At 41.9% G+C, this 18,372-nt stretch overlaps 1 protein-coding gene across 1 annotated transcript in view; it reads left to right on the forward strand.

Moving 5' to 3' along the window:
* The window catches only part of RASGRF2 (Ras protein specific guanine nucleotide releasing factor 2), a 1,901,930-nt gene that overhangs the window by 957,120 nt on the left and 926,438 nt on the right, over positions 1-18,372 (forward strand). The gene's annotated exons all lie outside the window — the stretch shown is intronic.

Genomic DNA, 18,372 nt, shown 5'->3' on the forward strand with positions numbered 1-18,372 from the left:
CGTCTATGACCGTTTTTTGCCTCAAGATGTCTCTGGGTGGAGTGTCCTGGAGCAGGTAGTAGCATGGCAATGACTGTATCCTTCCACAGAGCACCAGTAAGGGATGGTGGATGCGGGTGCAGCCATACCAGTGTCTGACTGCCAGTGTATGGAAATACGATGCGTGCTTGGCTGGGACACACCTGCAGTTGGTCCTTTCAGATTTGGGGCCTGATTTAGATTTCAGTGGATGGGTTACTCCATCCCAATGTTGACGGATATTCCATCCGCCCAAATATAAATCCCATGGGAAATAACAGGTTTTATATTTTGATGGACAGGATATCCATCACTGTTGTAATGGAGTAACCCATCCGCCGAACCCTAAATCAGGCCTTTTGTCACAAGGTCAGGTTATCTAGGTGAGCCTTTTTCCAACTTTATTTATAATCAGTGGGTTTTGCAAACATTTATTTCAGAAACTCAGAAATAAAATTCAGACTTGCAAATGTGAATTATATCTAGACTGTGTGAGGGCTTACCTGAAAAAAGAAACAACACTTGTTACACGGAAGATTACGAAGGCACCTAGGAGGAAGAGCAGTAAGGGAAATAAAAGATGGTGGCTGAAACCCAGTGGTGAGCAACCCTAAATGTGGGCTGAGCCGCTGGACTCACTAGACTGTCTGGATATGATTGGCCATTCCCAGGTATGGTACGATGCGTGCTTGGCTGGGACACACCTGCAGTTGGTCCTTTCAGATTTGGGGCCTGATTTAGATTTCAGTGGATGGGTTACTCCATCCCAATGTTGACGGATATTCCACCCGCCCAAATATAAATCCCATGGGAAATAACAGGTTTTATATTTTGATGGACGGGATATCCATCACTGTTGTAATGGAGTAACCCATCCGCCGAACCCTAAATCAGGCCTTTTGTCACAAGGTCAGGTTATCTAGGTGAGCCTTTTTCCAACTTTATTTATAATCAGTGAGTTTTGCAAACATTTATTTCAGAAACTCAGAAATAAAATTCAGACTTGCAAATGTGAATTATATCTAGACTGTGTGAGGGCTTACCTGAAAAAAGAAACAACACTTGTTACACGGAATGTTACGAAGGAACCTAGGAGGAAGAGCAGTAAGGGAAATAAAAGATGGTGGCTGAAACCCAGTGGTGAGCAACCCTAAATGTGGGCTGAGCCGCTGGACTCACTAGACTGTCTGGATATGATTGGCCATTCCCAGGTATGGTAGGGCGGGAACAGTCACATTGGAAGGGTATAAAGTATAGGACCAAGGTATAGGGTATAAGAGAGGGGGCATGTATGACTATAGAAATGGGTGGAGAAAGCAATTGATCCCTCTTTCAAACAAAAGTGTGCAATAATCTCAAATTATTTTAACACAATCCTTGGGGGCTACCTCAAGGTTTTCTCAGAAAGAGTCTCAAAAGTTATGTCCTCCATCCCTTTCCCTATGATTAGTAGAGCAGAACAAGTTGGGATGCATTTAAAATGTAGTCCTTTTTCTGACTTTTGCAGAAGCTCTTTGTGGCCTTCTACATACACATTCTGATGGCTTTGGTGATTGCTGCTGCAGATTCATGCACTTCATGGCTTCCATGGTGTGCAGGGCCATTCTGGCATCTTTAAAAAAAAACTAATTTTACTACATTAATCTTCAACGAGTTGCTCTTCGTGCTTTAATCAGAAGGTGGTTTCCCACCATCCCCAGTGAGGACCTTTCTGCACTTGGGGCCCTGTTACATATATTACTAAATTTGTAAAGCACACTAAACATATACAGAGGTATTGGTGCTGTGCGGGGGGAACACACCTTAAAAAAGAGATTATTAACTTTATAGTCATGTTTTTAAGGCCTTACAATAGCATAAGAGGCAAAAGGTTTTCTGAAGGGTCAATGGAAGCACATTCCACATCATTGCAGCTGCTTCAGAAGAGGACCACCCTTCGACCAGAGCCAGTTTAAATTTCTGGACCACCAACAGGGAGGCATCAGAGGATCATAGATTAGGACTGGAGACATACAAAAATAATTTCCTTTTTAGATTCCCACATTCAATGTTTTGTGAACAAATAACAATGATTTAAAACTAATCTGTTTACTCACGGGTAGCCAATGAAGGAAGTCTAAACAAGCAGAAGTAGAAGAATAGTGGGACAGATCCAGAACGTGTCTCTCTGCAGCATTTTGAATCATCTGAAGTCTTGTCAAGAATTCAGTGGACACTCCCAGATAGAAAGCAGTGCAATTACTGAAGCAACTAAAGATAGTCGCCTGAACCACTACTGAGCACACCACACAAAGAAGAGTGAGAATGTTTCTCAGCTCCATAAGCAAGAGAAAGCAGGTGGACACGAGATGGTTAACCTGTTTCCCAAGAGTCAACTTGTTGTCTAGCAAAAAGCTGAGATCCTTAACTACATCAACTAGGCCAGGAGGATTAGCCCAAGAAGAGCGTCAGACATCTGATGGAAAAGGGCAGATGGTAAAATTGGCTTTGATCCAAAACTCCTCTGTTTTATCTACTTTGAATTTGAGGATATTTTCCTTTAGCGAAGCAGTAACTACAAGCATACACCATTGAAAAGTCTCAAAATGCCTTAACCAATTGATCTACAGTGAATATCATCTGGGTATCATCAGTGTAATTCATGCATATCACCCCAAAGGATTTAACAAGGTTGACAAAGGGACAGATTTAAAGACTGAAAAAATAGGGATAATACTGGCCCCTTGGGCACACTCTGATTTATTGTCTTAAACTCTGACTGGTAAGGTGGTAGATATACAACCTGACACCTGTCCAATATGTAGGTGTTGCAGCATTATAACTCAGACCCGTTTATTCCAACTTCCGCCAGTCTGGTTGGTAATATTGGATCTGAGACTGTATCAAATGCAGCAGATAGATCTAATAAAACCAGGGCCACAGGGTTCCCTTCAACTACTGACATTTGAAGGTCATTATGCACCAGCGCCAAGATGTTTTGGTGCTAAATCCATGTCGAAAACCAGACTGAACTGGTTCAAAGATCTGATATTGCTCCAAAAAGCCAGAAATTAGGCCATTCACATATTTTTCCAGACTGTTTACTGGAAATGGTAAAAGCAAAATGCCAAGCTATGAGATGTCTCCTTGAACAATCCCTCCACCACTGGTAAAGTATACCCTTTGTTGGTGTACCCCTGCTGAGCATTCTCAACTCTCCAAACTGTGTAAGACAGGTGTCTCCAACCTTTACGGTATTAGGAGCTACCTATTTTCAATGAAAATACTTCTCAGCTACTAATATGATTGGAGATGTAACAGTAGCCACATAAAACATGATTACATTAGTAGCCACTATATGCAAGATTACCAGCAGTGATCATCTGAGTGCATCAGGCATGGTTGCCAGCACTAATATAAAAATGATTTGTCAATATGGATCTCCTCTTCATGGGTAGCACATAACAGACATAGCTGCAAAGCTCCAGCACCAGGTTAAAAAATAATAGTAATACGTCTCCCCAACAATGTTTGATTTTTATGGCATATGTTTTAGTTTCAAATATATTTTGAAAATTCAACCATTTTCCCCCAAACATCAGTGTATGAGTTCTGAAAATGCACACACTTTTGTCTTGAATACATGTTTTTCAATTTGGGTATACACATATTAATTCAACCAAGGAAAAGTTTCTAATTTATTTCACTGGGTTGCACTTAGGAGAGCTAGTTACAAGTAGCTGGAGAGCTACCAGTAGCTCATTAGCTACTCATTGGAGAAGCCTGGTCTAGGAGTACTCTGTGCCCCTCTTCATTGATTCTTGTTTCCATTCCCTGCAGGCTTTACCTACCAAATTCCAGCTCCACGGTCGCCTTTGTGTTGCATTTCAGTTTTCCAACCTTCTATCGCCATGTCACTGACATCTGGGTCTCCTTAGGAATCACAGGAAAATCTGATCTCGCTGACACAACATGTGGGAAACCTTAGCTTAAGCCCTCAGCACCAACCTCAGGAGCAGGGTCTCTCTTTTAATGTTTGTTCCTGACTCTAATTTTCCAAACCACCATGATTTGCCTCTGCAAAATTATTGATTACTGGCTACACCACAGACACCACTCTCCACAAAAGTGATCATCCAAGAGCCTGTACTCCATTTGTGTAGTCCTCCAGTGTAACCCAAATACTACCAAAATTATCTGAGGTCCAGCTGCCATAGAACCTATTCTTGTTTCCTAATGATGCAATGAGTCACCCAAGAGTGCCATATCTTCTCTGGTGCCACTCCAGGGGTGACTAATTCCAGATCACACCACGGCTGCAGGAAGAGCCTAACCCACTCAATCATGGTGATTTTAGGGAGTGATCTGTGGAGGTATTTTGTACTTCTTCCCCAGCCCATGGTGGGCATTGATGTTCTAGCTTGACACAGGTCCACAGTGTTTCCAAAACAAAGGCACCGCTCACTTCCCCTCTGTTCCAAACAATCAGTAGATTGGATGGCTTAATGAGAGTCCCTGGCTGATATTATGGGATTAGTCAGACTCTGTGTGAATCTGTCACAGAAATGCACAAGCAACAAGCTCCTGCGCTGTCACAAAAACTGTGAAGGAATTGGTGGGGCAGAGCTGCACTGCCAACTACAGCAGGTCAGTTTTAAGAAAGAGTCGCAGATCTGGGAGCTGGTATTTTCAGCTGTTTCTTTTATTTTTTACATGTTTTTTTGAGGAAATTTTGCAGGAAAATATAATATTGAGTCCTTTTGTGTTTTATTACTAGCAGACACATTGAATAACCAAGCTGTATCATAAATGTTTGTAATTTGATGAATTAATCTAAGGGTGAAGAGGGATTAAAGAGGCATTTAATTTTCTAGTACAGGTCCTGAGGATGTGGCCTGCACACTTACAGTTTAAGTACTGATTGAATACCTAAAACGGGGAATTTCGGACATTAGAGAATTTATTAACAGTATACAAACTGACAAATGTGTCTCTGTTGGCCAGCCGTTGCACTTGCTGTGCTTTAAAGAAACGGGCAGGGCAGCGTTTCTGTCTCCTAAACTATAGTCATCTCAACTCAACAGAGTTTCAGGTTAAAGTTGGATTTTCCAGATCATAAACACCTAGCAATTGGGACACTTGACTGAAGTGTTGTTCTAGGATGTTCAGCATTACAAATTATTTGAGACTTTGTATTTTCCGTGGTGAAGCTGAGCATTGAAAAGCAGTCAAACCGGATTGTTTGGTTAGTTTACATTCTAGTATTTTTGACTTTCGTGGCTTCTTTCAGTGGAAGCTCTTTTTCATTCAGTGATTAATGTAGTGAAGGCATTTGATTATGATTGTCTTGTTGCCCTAGTTATTTTTCAGTAAAGTTGTGAATCTGGACACCCTCAGAGTGTCTATGAAGTGCATCTGCTGCTGTCTACACTACTGGGTGCATGTATATATAGGACAGCAGGGTCAACGGCATGATTTTTCCGATATTTGTTAGTTTGTGCCTTATTTGAGGTACTCTTACATAAAATGGTTCTTTGAATAGTATTAATAGTTAAAGCAAAGTAAAATTATTATCTGTGAGATCCTACAAGTGTAGAGATTGAGTGAGATCCTGAATTCTTCTCTTTTCCTAAATGCAATCAGTAAGACATCACAATATAAATACAGTCGTAAATTCATGGCATTAATCTTATTTACTATGTTTTAGGTTAGATAATTTAATAATTCTCCATAAGGTAGCACATGGCGGAGCATGCTAGACACTTGATGCAAGATTTGTTTTTTTTAAATCAGCTCATTCACCTGAACATGTGCACAATTACACTGTGTAAACTACATTACTTCCTACATAGCAATTAACGTGGATTATTCAAAACAAGGGCTATAGAGGCAACGAAATGAATTTTTCATCATTGGCAGATTGATCACTGATATTGTAACTGACTACTGTGCAAAAGAGGACTTAATTTTAGGTTCTTCTTGAATTGCAACTATTGTATGAAATCTTATTCAACACAAATCTTTTTACTGCAGCGCATGCCATGTACCCTTTATCAAATTAAGAATACAGTTGTAGGTTAAAATGAAAGCCAAGTGATAAACATATTTAGAAAGCCAAAGCCCCTTTTCTGAAGGAGATTTTCAACGGTCCTAAATAAATTATTGCAGAATATTGTGCATATCACATAAATTCCTTAATTGCTTCCATTTCCATGTCTAGAGAGAACTTGTAAGGTGAATATTCTAAAAGAAATATAGGATTCTCGAGGGCATGGTCACATTGACAGCACCAGTCTTTGCCCAAATAGTCAAATGATTTGCTTATTTCCTCTTAATTTTTCCTCTGTTAATTCATATTGCATTCTGATTATTCTGTGTGATGTCAGCTCCTAGTTATATTATTTGTTTGCACATCTATTGGAATGGAAGGTACCCTGAAAAACGTATAACAGTGATAATAAAACTGGTATGACAACTCTGTTGATAACAATGCGACCAACATATTATCAGTGAAGATTCATATTTTGCATTTCATCTTGCCTATTATAATACCTCAAATTGAAGGGTATGAATTTATATCAATGAAGATGAGCATCAATGCTGTGTTCCCGTGCAAATGTTTACAATGTTTACAACAAGCCATTAGTGTTAATCGCTGAGACTAAACTAATGAACAGGGCACTAACTCAATTACACTGCACTCGGCCAAAATCCATGGCCTTTCATACTTTTAATAAACACTTCTAATTACCATGGCGAACGTCTTCACATCATTGAGGCCTTAAAGTTAATGTTGGTCAATCATGCTTTTGTTAAATTAGATAACATACATCATCTGCCAAAAATTACTAAAGCCTTTTCTTTATGAAACCGAATTGATCTGTTTCTATCAGTCCCGTTGTAATGCCTTATAATCTTTATCTGCTTATTTGGTCAGGATTTTTCCATCCAAATCGATAAGGATATTGATGTATATCTCTTCTTGAGAATTCTTGTTTGGTTACAGAATAATCTGCGATGATTTACTGATTAGTAAATAAACATGGTTATACCAGGATGTAAACCTGGCTGAGAACCACAACTAGTGAGTTATCATACATTTTATAAAATGTAATGATGAGCCCATCCGTGCATGTTGACTTTGATAGTTTTAGAGAAATAATTGCCAGAAACACTTTTACTAGTGTTCCATCACTTTCCATTTGATTTCGACTCTCCATTAAAGTTGGCAATTTTAGCCCAAATCACGGACTTCCTGGATGATTTAACAATAATGTGTATCTACCACTTTTAAACACTTTAAATAAAGGATATCACTCTCGCACTATTCATGGTACTCGTTTTCCGTACCTCCAAAGGAGGGAGGCTGGTTTAATCATCCAATTTCCTTGTTATTTTAACCTAAAAGCCAGGGTGTTTCCAATCTTTATTGCATGCTCTTAGTATTTTTGCTTTGTTCTTAAGGGTGTAGAGTCTGTCTCCTCGTAGTAAAATGTATTCATCTCTCATTTACAAACTTTAAAATTACATTAAAATTACAATACTGTTTCTCCGGGCCCTTTTAGAGTTTCCTTAAGGGTTTTCTGTTCTATTACAGCCGTGCGCAGTGTGAGAAATTGGATTTTTGATTGACTGTGGTGTGAGCCCTGATCAAGCAGAAACCACAGTCCTTGACAGGATAAGGCACAAACAAACCCTAAAGTAACCTGTGCTTGCCCTTTGTCAGCTTGACACAGAGCAGTTAGGTTTAACTTGAAGGCAACATGTAAAGTATTTGTGCAATACTTCAAACAGAAAAAATAGTGAAAACACCACACTAAAAGAGTCCATGACAGGTTAGAAGAATAGATCAAAATGTATTAAATAAAACAGGACCAAAATCACAGAAATCCAATCAGTAGAACTTGAGTTATTAATTTTCAAAGAATAAACTGTGGTATAGTGCTTAAATTTAAAAAGCGCCAACCGGGAATATCTCCTTGTGCCGGACTGGGAGAAACTCAGGATTGCCAGCAGACCCCCGATGGGGAGCTGTCCGGGTACTGGCATGCTGAACAAAGTACCTTAAATCCTAGATGCGGAACGCTGAGTGGATCGGAATCAAAGATGTGTCGCACAGCTGATGAGATGCACTGGGTCCAGGATGCAGCGAGGCTACGGTGTGAGGTCCAGTTGTATCTGCATTGAGGATCCCATCAATGGGGTTTGTGATGTGGAGGCCGGCGTCGAGGATGGAATGTGCAGCCAAGGTGATGCATTGGTTCCAGTGAGCAGTGAAACTGCGATGCAGAGCTTTGGCATCGCCGTCAAGACTGCTGTTGACAAGGGATGCGAGGAAATGTTCTGGAGACGCAGCACGCAGCAGTGGTCCCGAAGGCGATGCGTCCAAACCAAACATTCAGGATGCGGCAGCAGAGCAAGTCTTCTGCTCTGGGTCCAATACATGCAGCAACGGCAATGCGTTGGTTCTGCTTCAGGATGCGCCGCTCAGCCGAGGAGATGCTTTGGTTCTGCTTGGGGATACACCGATCTGCAGAGAAAATGCATTGGTCCTGCTGAGAAGCACTTTAGGCCCACTTCCAAGGGTCCAGGACTGGGGTGGCACCACTTGGCAGGGTAGACTCACAGATGGCAGAGTCCAGGTACAGGAGCAGGTTGGTTGGAAGTCTTTTTTGTCCCTGAGACTTCATATCCGGAGGCCAGCCAATGAGCTCTTGGAGTAACTCTGGGTTCTGGGTTGGAGAGATGCAATTCCAGTCCTTCTCACTCCCAGGCAAAAGGGCAGCAGGTCAGCACAGCAAATCAAGAGTCCAGCAGAGTAGCAGTCCAGGAGAGTGTCAGTTCTTCAACAGCACAGCAACCCTTCTTCCTGGCAGAGTCCTGGTACTGAAGTGGTTGTGTCTGAGGTCAAATATTTATAACCAGTAGTGCCTTTGGAGTGGAGGAGACTTCAAAGACTTGACTTTGAAGTACACAGAGGTCCTCCTCTCTTGCCCTGGCTACAGGTACACTACAGGGGGATATGCAGCCCCAGTGGCGGCAGGTGAAATTTGAAAGTGGTGGGGCGTAAAATGAACCATCATTTTTCCATTAGTGAGCAAACAGGCTTTCAGGGTAAGGAAAGCCTAAAGATGCATGTGCAGCCTGCAGCCTCTGTAATGCAAGAGGGCAAGACGTTTAGGGAAACATGGTGACTTGACAGGACTGGGCTAGTAACAATTAGGGGTGAGTAAAATTCGTGAAATTTGCTTTTATATAGTTAGGCACAATTATGGGAAAACGATGTGAAAATATGCAGAACTGCATAAAATACAAATGAAGCATTTAGTACATGCATCACCATCCAGTTGCGATGCAATGACACATTTCATGCAAAAAAAAAGCACCAAAACACAAGTGCTGCATCAACAGTAGGTTGCATTCTCATTGTTCTGTGTTGTTCTCGCTCTATAATTCTGCTGCAAATGCAGCATAATTACGCAACATGGCGTAATGGTTTAATTTTGGCAATTTCACATAAGTGTAATGTGAAATTCTCGATATTATACCACATAAATGAAATTTCACACAAACTTAGTATCATTGGTGCAGACTAAAATCATTAGTTTTAATAATCAGAAGAGGACAAGCTAAAGAAGATACCCAGTGCTAACGTCCCAAGTGTATGTGATGCTTTTTTTCTGCATGTTATCAGTGTGGTAGATGGATAAGTATAAGTGAAAGAGAGTAATGGAGCCCTGTGGGTTCTATTTTGAAAGTCCATGGCCTGTCCATGTGCGTAAGCTGGGGATGAGGTTGCTTTCGCAGAAGGTGGAAATGTGTTTCTGACATTCCTGAGGCATGAGGAAGGAGATCTAGACAGGAAGCCGGAGAGAGTAGACAGGCACCTTTAGAAATTCGATTAGGTCCTTTTGCGGAGAGGGGCTGCTAGCAAGTTTTCCGGAGGCAGACACTTAGAAGATGGTTTGGATGGGGCTGGGGAAGTACATTTTGGGACTGCAGTCTGCTGTTCACTGTGAGAAGTATCCTTTACTTGAGGCAATTCTTTTGGCTCTTTCCTTTTCACTTAAGTGTGGCTGTTCATAGGCAGGTTATAAAAGTTTGCACCTCTCTGTATCTCTGTTGTGGGTACCCCAGGATGCAAACTACCCTGCTGTGGTAGCACAGGAACTACCTGAGCTCAGCTTTATCATAGCCCTGACAGCTCTCTGTGCAAGGGGCAGATAGTGACTGTATTGATAACAGAACAATCTGTATTACCTATGTGTCATTGTGTTGCCTGCAAGACCTTACCGGTCTGGACTGAGTTTGGAATTAAAAAGGAAAAAATGAGCACATGGCTGGCATTTGGAGGTGGGTATACACTTGCTCAGTAATTTGTTAGTTACCTTCTGTAATGATTTAAACAACCTAATAAACAACGGAATTGAACCCTGCCTAGAGGGATCTCAGATGATTACGCTTGAAGCATGTGTTCCCCTTATCACTTTTGTTTAGAAGCAAAATATATTTAGGTACACGTGTGACCTGTGTTTTTGCTAACATCTTCCTCTGCAGCAAGTAAATGTACAATTAGGGTTTACTGTTCCAAATCTCCCCAGGGGAGAGAGCGCGATGTTGCAATTTATGGATGCACACTGCAGGCATTACCTCGATCTATCAGTGAGGCATACTGCAAACACATGCAACACAGACACACAGATTAAACATAAATCAGCACAACTCAAACTCCCAAAAGCACAATCATCACAGATAGGTTGAACATAAAACCTCTAACGAATACACTAAACAGACACGACACAAAATAGTCACACACATAAAAAACTGAGTTTTAAGCACACTGGGATCACTCCCTCACTCAGGCCAGCATGCCCATGTCATCACAAACACACCTGCCAAGAGTCACCAAACACGCCAACAGCCCTCTTACAAACATACACGACTGAGTCACTCACAGCTCCCCCTTCTTTCACACGTAACCTCCGTATCTCAGATACAAGCACCCAGAACCGCCATTACTCAAAAAAATACAGAAACAGTAATCTAAAACCACATTATGACAGCCACATTCTTATCATCCACACTCTTCTTCACCCCCACACTGCTCATATAAATGTCATCTGAAGCTCAAACAGACAGGAATTCCCACTTCCAGAAAAATAAATCCAGCTTGAAGCACACAAATGTGTGCAAGAGCAAAGAAACTATGTTTATGTAGTAAGTCTGTGCTGTCGCCTGAGGAGAAATTAAAAGTACAATAGTAGTTGCAAAGAAACAACCTGTAAGGAGTGCTGCGCGCTGAAAACATCGGCCACAGTGACAGGCACCAGCAAAGACCAGACAACCATCAGTCGCACAAAGACAAAATAATGGTGATATCAAAACCACACTGTCAACAGACAACAATAAGAATAAATAACACACTAAGGGCCTGATTCTAACTTTGGAGGACGGTGTTAAACTGTCCCAAAAGTGGCGGATATACCACCTACCGTATTACGAGTCCATTATATCCTATGGAACTCGTAATACTGTAGGTGGTATATCCGCCACTTTTGGGACGGTTTAACACCGTCCTCCAAAGTTAGAATCAGGCCCTAAAAGTGTAGTCTGTAAAGCATATTAGGTACTGTGTTTACTTTGTCGTTCGTGTCTGTCTTTTTATGCCAGTAAAGCGTTCTGAAACATAATGCATCCTGGCTGGTGTAGTCGTCGTACACTTCATGTGAAAACGGTTTGCAAATATCCAGCAGTGGAAACTTTACATTTCCAATAACATGGAATTATCAGGCAATTCTCCATGTTTCCAGACACCCAGGAATACCCTACAGGTAGGCTTCCTGCATTTCCCGCTTTTCCAGCTTGCTGCCTCTCTAGCTTGGGAGCGGTCCTTCTCCATTTCGCACTTTCTCTTCACCTTTCATGCCCTATGCCCGGCCCTGATGTCCGCTCTGCTGAGCCCAATCCTTGCAACCCTCCCTATGCCCCTCCTATATTCTCGGAGCCCTCGATCTCCTGCTGGGACAGGAAGGTTTGGTGGGGTCCAGTGCCACTGGTGTTTAACTATGTGGATGTGAAGGAGTGCAGGCCTGCAGTCGGGAGACACTCACTGGGGAGCAGACTTGAGAACAATGTGAGGGTGCCTGGGAAGTAAGATGACTAAACCTGTTTGTAAGCCAGGAGAGTGTGAGGTAAACTAGTACGCGTGATAAAGACACATGCATTTCTTTTTCGTCTAAGGCATGTTTATTATGTGCAGTTACTTTAAGGTGACGGGCAAATAAACTTTAGGCACATCCCCCCTACATGCACCCCACGTGCCTATACGTATTGGGCCAAGCAGAGAGTCCGTCTGGTTTGCCAAACTATTTTCTTGTACCTGAGGCAAACTCGAGTCACACTCCCTGAAGTCTCCCTCTCCAGCACAGCGATGCACTAGAGCAGTAGTTCCCAATCTTTTTTGACTCGTGGCTCCCTGGACCATTGCGTGCGGCTCCCCATTACATTACCTGTTTTGGCAGCGGAGGGGACAGTGGTGGTGGGGATTGTAAGCCTGGCCTCTGTAGTACTTCCCATTTAATCCCGGAAAACAATTGAGATGAAGGTATGAAGAATAGTGTGTGCAATGCAAGGATATGTCTTCTCTCCCTTGTCACATATGTGTGTGCCGTCAGGTCATACAGTGCATCTGCTTGATGTTCATGCACGCTCATCCCGGAGCTGGACATACGCAACCAAAACCAGCCAGGGGCACTGGGGTGCTGCGGCGCTCAGTTTGGGAACTACGGCCTCAGCCTAAGCAATGTTTATTAATTATGCATTAGATTTCATACAAACACAAGGCACTTAATTACCTTTATATTCATCTTCAATTGTGGAACGGGTCTCAGATACAGTAACCTACCTCGTTTATCAAAGCAAAGTAATGTAATGTTTAAAAAGCTGAGGTCTTTTAATTCAATAACATAAAAGCACTCAAAACGTAAACTATGTTCATGTTTTGTATTCCCACAAGTACAATACATTCTTGATTGTTGTATCAGGTATCCTTCTTCAAAAATATTGTCTTCATTTTGGAAATGTAGGCAGCATTGTTTGAGGGCAAGCATGGTTCAAACTACAGTGCTGTTTTTATTTCACAACATTATCACAGGAGGAGTTTTCCTGCATGTATAATGATGGAAAACAAATTGGTAGAATTCCCTAATGTTTGTTTCATTTTAGTCCACACTTTCTTAGTAAATAAATGTCATCTATCATAAATATGTTTACAGGTAATCCTTATCCACAAAAAGATTTGACACAGGACATGTAGATCAGACAATGTAGCTGCCAGGGCTGCAAATTCGCTCACTCGTTCATGATATATATTTCTCAGGAAAGGACATGGACTTCCTCCTTGGTGGACACTAAAACGACTTCAGCACAAAGCATCTGCAATATTAATTACAGGACCCTTTTCACCTCTTTAAAAAACATTAATCACCTTAACAAACAAATAGAAAACAGGAATCATAAAGTTTACAAAAGTTCAGATCTACAAAGTGCATTTTAGACAATATAGAGGATATATTTTGCAATAATCACTTTTAACGTACCCTTTATATTCCCTTGTTAATGTATTTAATTTTCATTTTTATGTTTGAGTCTTAATTGATGTTTGCTGCTCAGACACACGTGCGTCTTTTGTAGCATAGGAAGCAAGCAATCTGATAAGAATACATACTAACTGAAAATACAAAATTAACTTACAGGTCAAAGTTTCTAGAAGATTAAAGCTGAAGTTTATAATAGACAGGCCCTCTTCGCGGTGCATAGTGCAGCTCAGTGCTCATCCGTCCAGTACCAAGTGAAACCATATGGCCAGCTGCGTATATGTTAGTGATGATTCATTACTTGAGAGAAATTCTATCCACCTCCTTCACACAGAAGAAAACAACGTGGCGGCGCACAGTTTGGGAATCACTGCACTAGAGGGCCAGTGCAGGAAGCAGGAACGAGCGCAGCGGCATCGTATATTAAAAACTCTTTAGCAAACTCCGGTGCCTTCGTTGCGCCTGCAGCCTCTAATCCCACCCTCTCACAACTCGTCACAGGGCGAGGTGGGGGTCAGAGAGGCTTGATCCCACCCCACCCTGTGACGATTGGTGAAAGGGTGGGGTGGCTTGGCTCCAGTCCCTGATTGACATGTAGCCTGTGGTGCTACAAGGCTTCACCCTCAAGCGCCCGGAGGCTAACTTTACACCCACATAATCAGAAGGTGGAGCTTAGACTCGGGGACATTGATTTTGCCGAGCTGATGACGTCACAGGCCTCAGGGCTGTGAGCTCGTAAACCCGGCAAATTGTGATTGACGGCAGGCTGCGCAGCCTGCTGATAGCTGCAACATCTGATAAGGATTACATGAGGAGAGTGCGACTGAGATAAGTGCTGTTGAAGAGCTGCCCTCAGTTTACATTTATTTTTTGAACAGTTACAAACAAAATTAAAAAGCATTTAGTGGAAATATAAAGGGGGCAGAGCCCCAGCGCCCACTTAGGAGGAGCCGCCACTGTGCAGCCCTTTGTGTGGGGACAGGACACATCCTATTCAGGTGTAAGTGAGGCTGGATCCAACTTCTCTCTCCCATCTTGCCAGGATGGCCCATTAATTCAGATTTAATTTTCATTGTGTGTGGCTGCCCAGGGGGTATACACAAAGCCCGGCTGTCACCCACCCCAGACATGTGATCGGAGACAGGCAGCAGTCACTAAATGGCTAAAGTAAGAAAATGCCAACTTTCTAAAAGTGACATTTTCAGAATTGGAATTTATAATCCAACTTCACAATCGGTTTGGATTTCAAATTGTGATTCCAGAGACCCAAACTTGAAAGAATGGTCTCTTCCCATTTGAAAGTTACGCTAATAAATTGTAAAAAGGCAACTCCAAAGTTATCTTATGGGAGAGATAGGCCTTGCAGAAGTGTAAAACAAATCTAAGAGTTTTTTACTACCAGGACATGTAACGCTTAAAAATACACGTCCAAAGTTTTAAAAACACTGCACCCTATCCTTAGGGCGGCCTAAGGCCTACCTTAGGGGTGACATATGTATTAAAAAGGAAGACTTAGGCCTGGCTAAAGCTTTACTTTGCAAGGTTGAAATCGCAGTTTAAAATGGTACACACAGGCTCTGCAGTGGCAGGCCTGAGAAATGTTTAGAGGCCGGAAGTGGGTGTCATAATCTGTGCTGCAGGCCAAAGAGTATAACTTGATTTACAGGCTCTGGGCACATGGAGTGTACGTTATGAGGGACGTATAAGTCAATTAAATATGCTGATTGGGTTTAACCCAGTGTCGTCATGTTTAGGAAAAAAAGCACAAGCACTTTATCTCTGGTTAGAAGGGGTAAAGTGGCTAAGGCCAGCAAAAAAGGAGGCTTGACGCCAAAAAGTCAGAGGAAACCATGGCAAGTATGCCAGGTCCAACACACATTCATCAAAAAAAGCCTTGGTTCTATTTCGTACTTTGCTTGCTTGTTCACATTAATACTGTTCTTAATACAATTCTCTACTTCTTGTATACCTTATTAAAAAAAACTATTATTACTGTAAATCATAGGGTTCAATTTCAGTGCTGGGAAATGTTCAGACAGAAGGATACTACCTCTTCAAAGCAGTTTTAGTGAAGTTCTATGTGCCAACCATCAAGGCCTATGAAGAGAGTAATAGAATGCATAAAACCTTCCCATACATGGCATGTTTTGTAAGAGACAGCTTAACTATACTTGTAACATTGGCACAAACGGTTGTCTAAGACGTCAACATTGTATTCAACGCCTTGATTTTTGATGCCAACCTTTTGAACTCCTTCATTTTATTAGAGTTCGAACTAATGAGTATGGTATGGAGTGGCATAAGGAGTGGGGGAAATTACGAGGTTTTGGAGAGTCCCATGTACAAAAACCTTGTATGCTTGCAAACCCTGCTATTCACAAAATCACGAGGTTTGCAACCACTAAAGGGATTTTTCTAATGTACAAAAACCCTTCATGAGTTGGAAAATTCTTCCCAACTCGTAAAAGGGCTTTTGCAATCCTTACTAAATCTGGGGCACTGGGCATGAAAGGCGTGTCCCTCTCGTATTTGAAACTTAGAAAGGAATGCCTCAATGGTTAGTGACTGCAACTGCAGTCGCAAACCACTGATGATTTTCTGACCCGCACAATTGGGTGGTTACTCATTTGTAAAGGGTAAGGTGTCCCCTTTGGACATCTTGACCTTTGTGACTCATGTCAGTGGCCTCGGTGAAATCGTGCAGTGGTCCAGAGGACTACTGCCTGCTCTGCCAGACGTCTCCCCACGTGGTAAACATGATTTTAAGCAGCACCTGTACATTTAATGGACACAGGTTGCATTCAAAAAAAAAAATCTGATTGGGAAAGCAAATGCAGGGATGGAGGTCTGCTGTCACTTGCAAACCTCCAAGCCTCGGCAGCCTTCACAGGGGTCAGAAATTGTGAGCTGGCTAAATATTATTTGCTACGCAAGCTGTTTTGCACCCCGCTCCCCCCCTTCCCCCGAGTAGATATTTGCAGGTAGATCTCATTGCAAATTGCACTCTCATTAGCAAACCGGTCCACAAGCAAATTGCACACCCCTGGTTTGCGAACGGGAATGATACATCGGCCCACAGATTCCTTAAACCAAGTTGTAGATATTTACAACATTGCAATCAAAGAACAGGAATGTTACCACTGGGAGTGTTGCAATAGATTTCAGGCCGCACTTCTAGGGACATATTTGAATTCTCCCTTGACTGGATTGAGGCGTGGTGCATGTATTCAGTGAAGTAAATATTTTTTCTCTTTTGACTTTCTTGGAAAACATTATTTAGGCATCAAACAAAGAATACAATAAGCGATGCACTGATGCATCATCTTCGGTCCGGTATCGTCTTCTGTCATTTGCACTGAGTGCTGCTAGCTCCATTGCCTGATCTTCACAATTTACGAATTAAGTTAAAACTCTCTATTTTCAGCTCGACCAAGTGCCTTTTCATCACATGCATATTGGGCATAAAACCAACGTTTTAAGTCGCAGCTCCTGATGCTTCGTTTGATTTTGAAGAAAGATATAATGAGTTAGAGCTTTTGTAATATGGGGGACAGGACATCCACCATGTATTGATGGAGCATCCCATGCTCCAAACTCTACATAAAGCAATATAAACTAAATTTCCTCTTGTTCTTAATTTTAGTCCGTTCTAATACATTGGATTATGGCAGTGTCTTTATATAGAGAAATACCTAGGAGAAATCAATAAATTAAAGCAAACATCAATGTTGTATCCCACAAAGAAGTTTAAATATAGCCCAAATGATTAAGAAAATACACACTGGGAGGGCAGAAACATTGTTACAATTGATCTTGTATAAAATGTATTTATTTTATCCTATGTTTTTTGTCCTGATCTTATCCCACTTTGGTGTTGGTTATGAGATCTGGGTGGCTATCAGGGGCGTAGCTATCAATAGTTCAGCAGGTGCAGTGACACCAGGGTCCACAGGTACCCGAGGCCCCCCAAATGTAGCTGTGTTTTACTCTGAAACCAGTGGGTGGGGACATATTTTGCCTGCTTGCACCAGGGCCCATGGCACAATCGCTGCGCCGGTGAGTAGTAATGCTGACAGTAAAAAGTGTCAGTGGGTTAGAGGTTTAGATCCCAGCCTGGTCTTGCACATTCATGGACTTGTGGGTATATATATTTTATTGTAATTGCAGGGTGTTTAGGAACAGTCTTAAGGAGGAGCCGTGGACACAGATCTCAGACCACACACGTTGCACAAATCCAGGTTAATTACCCACATTTTGTGCAGAGATTACTTTAGGTGTCTGACCAGTTGATAGCAGTAAGAAGTCTAGGCTTAGTAGCTTCCATATGACTTGCCACGCAATAGAGCAGGTGCAAAACATTAAATATAACATTAGCTTGGGCCAAATTTACAAAAAAGTAATAAAGCAGAGGACGTGCAGCTGCATGCCCAAGTGCTGCAGAAGTTTATACTTATTTACCTGATTCACACATCTGGAAGTTAAGATTTATAGGGCTTTGCTACCTTATACCGATTTTGCCTATTTGTATGGCGTTGCATAGTGCCTAAATACATTGTGTGCAAAGGGTTAAATAATAAAACTTAGAGAGAATGAGCTGAGTTGGGTTTTTTAATGTCCTTTCTTCCTTGACCCACATCATCTGAAAAAGTCTGGTTAAAAGCGGTGTCCACTCTTTACTGTAGCATTAATGCCTAGGTCATTCAGGAGTACCCCCGGGACTGCAGTGCACATTGGCGTGAGTATCCACACGAGCGTGAATTGAATTTACCTGTGCATGACC

The sequence above is a fragment of the Pleurodeles waltl genome, chromosome 1_1, assembly GCF_031143425.1.
Source record: "Pleurodeles waltl isolate 20211129_DDA chromosome 1_1, aPleWal1.hap1.20221129, whole genome shotgun sequence".
In the NCBI taxonomy this organism is placed as follows: Eukaryota; Metazoa; Chordata; class Amphibia; order Caudata; family Salamandridae; genus Pleurodeles; species Pleurodeles waltl.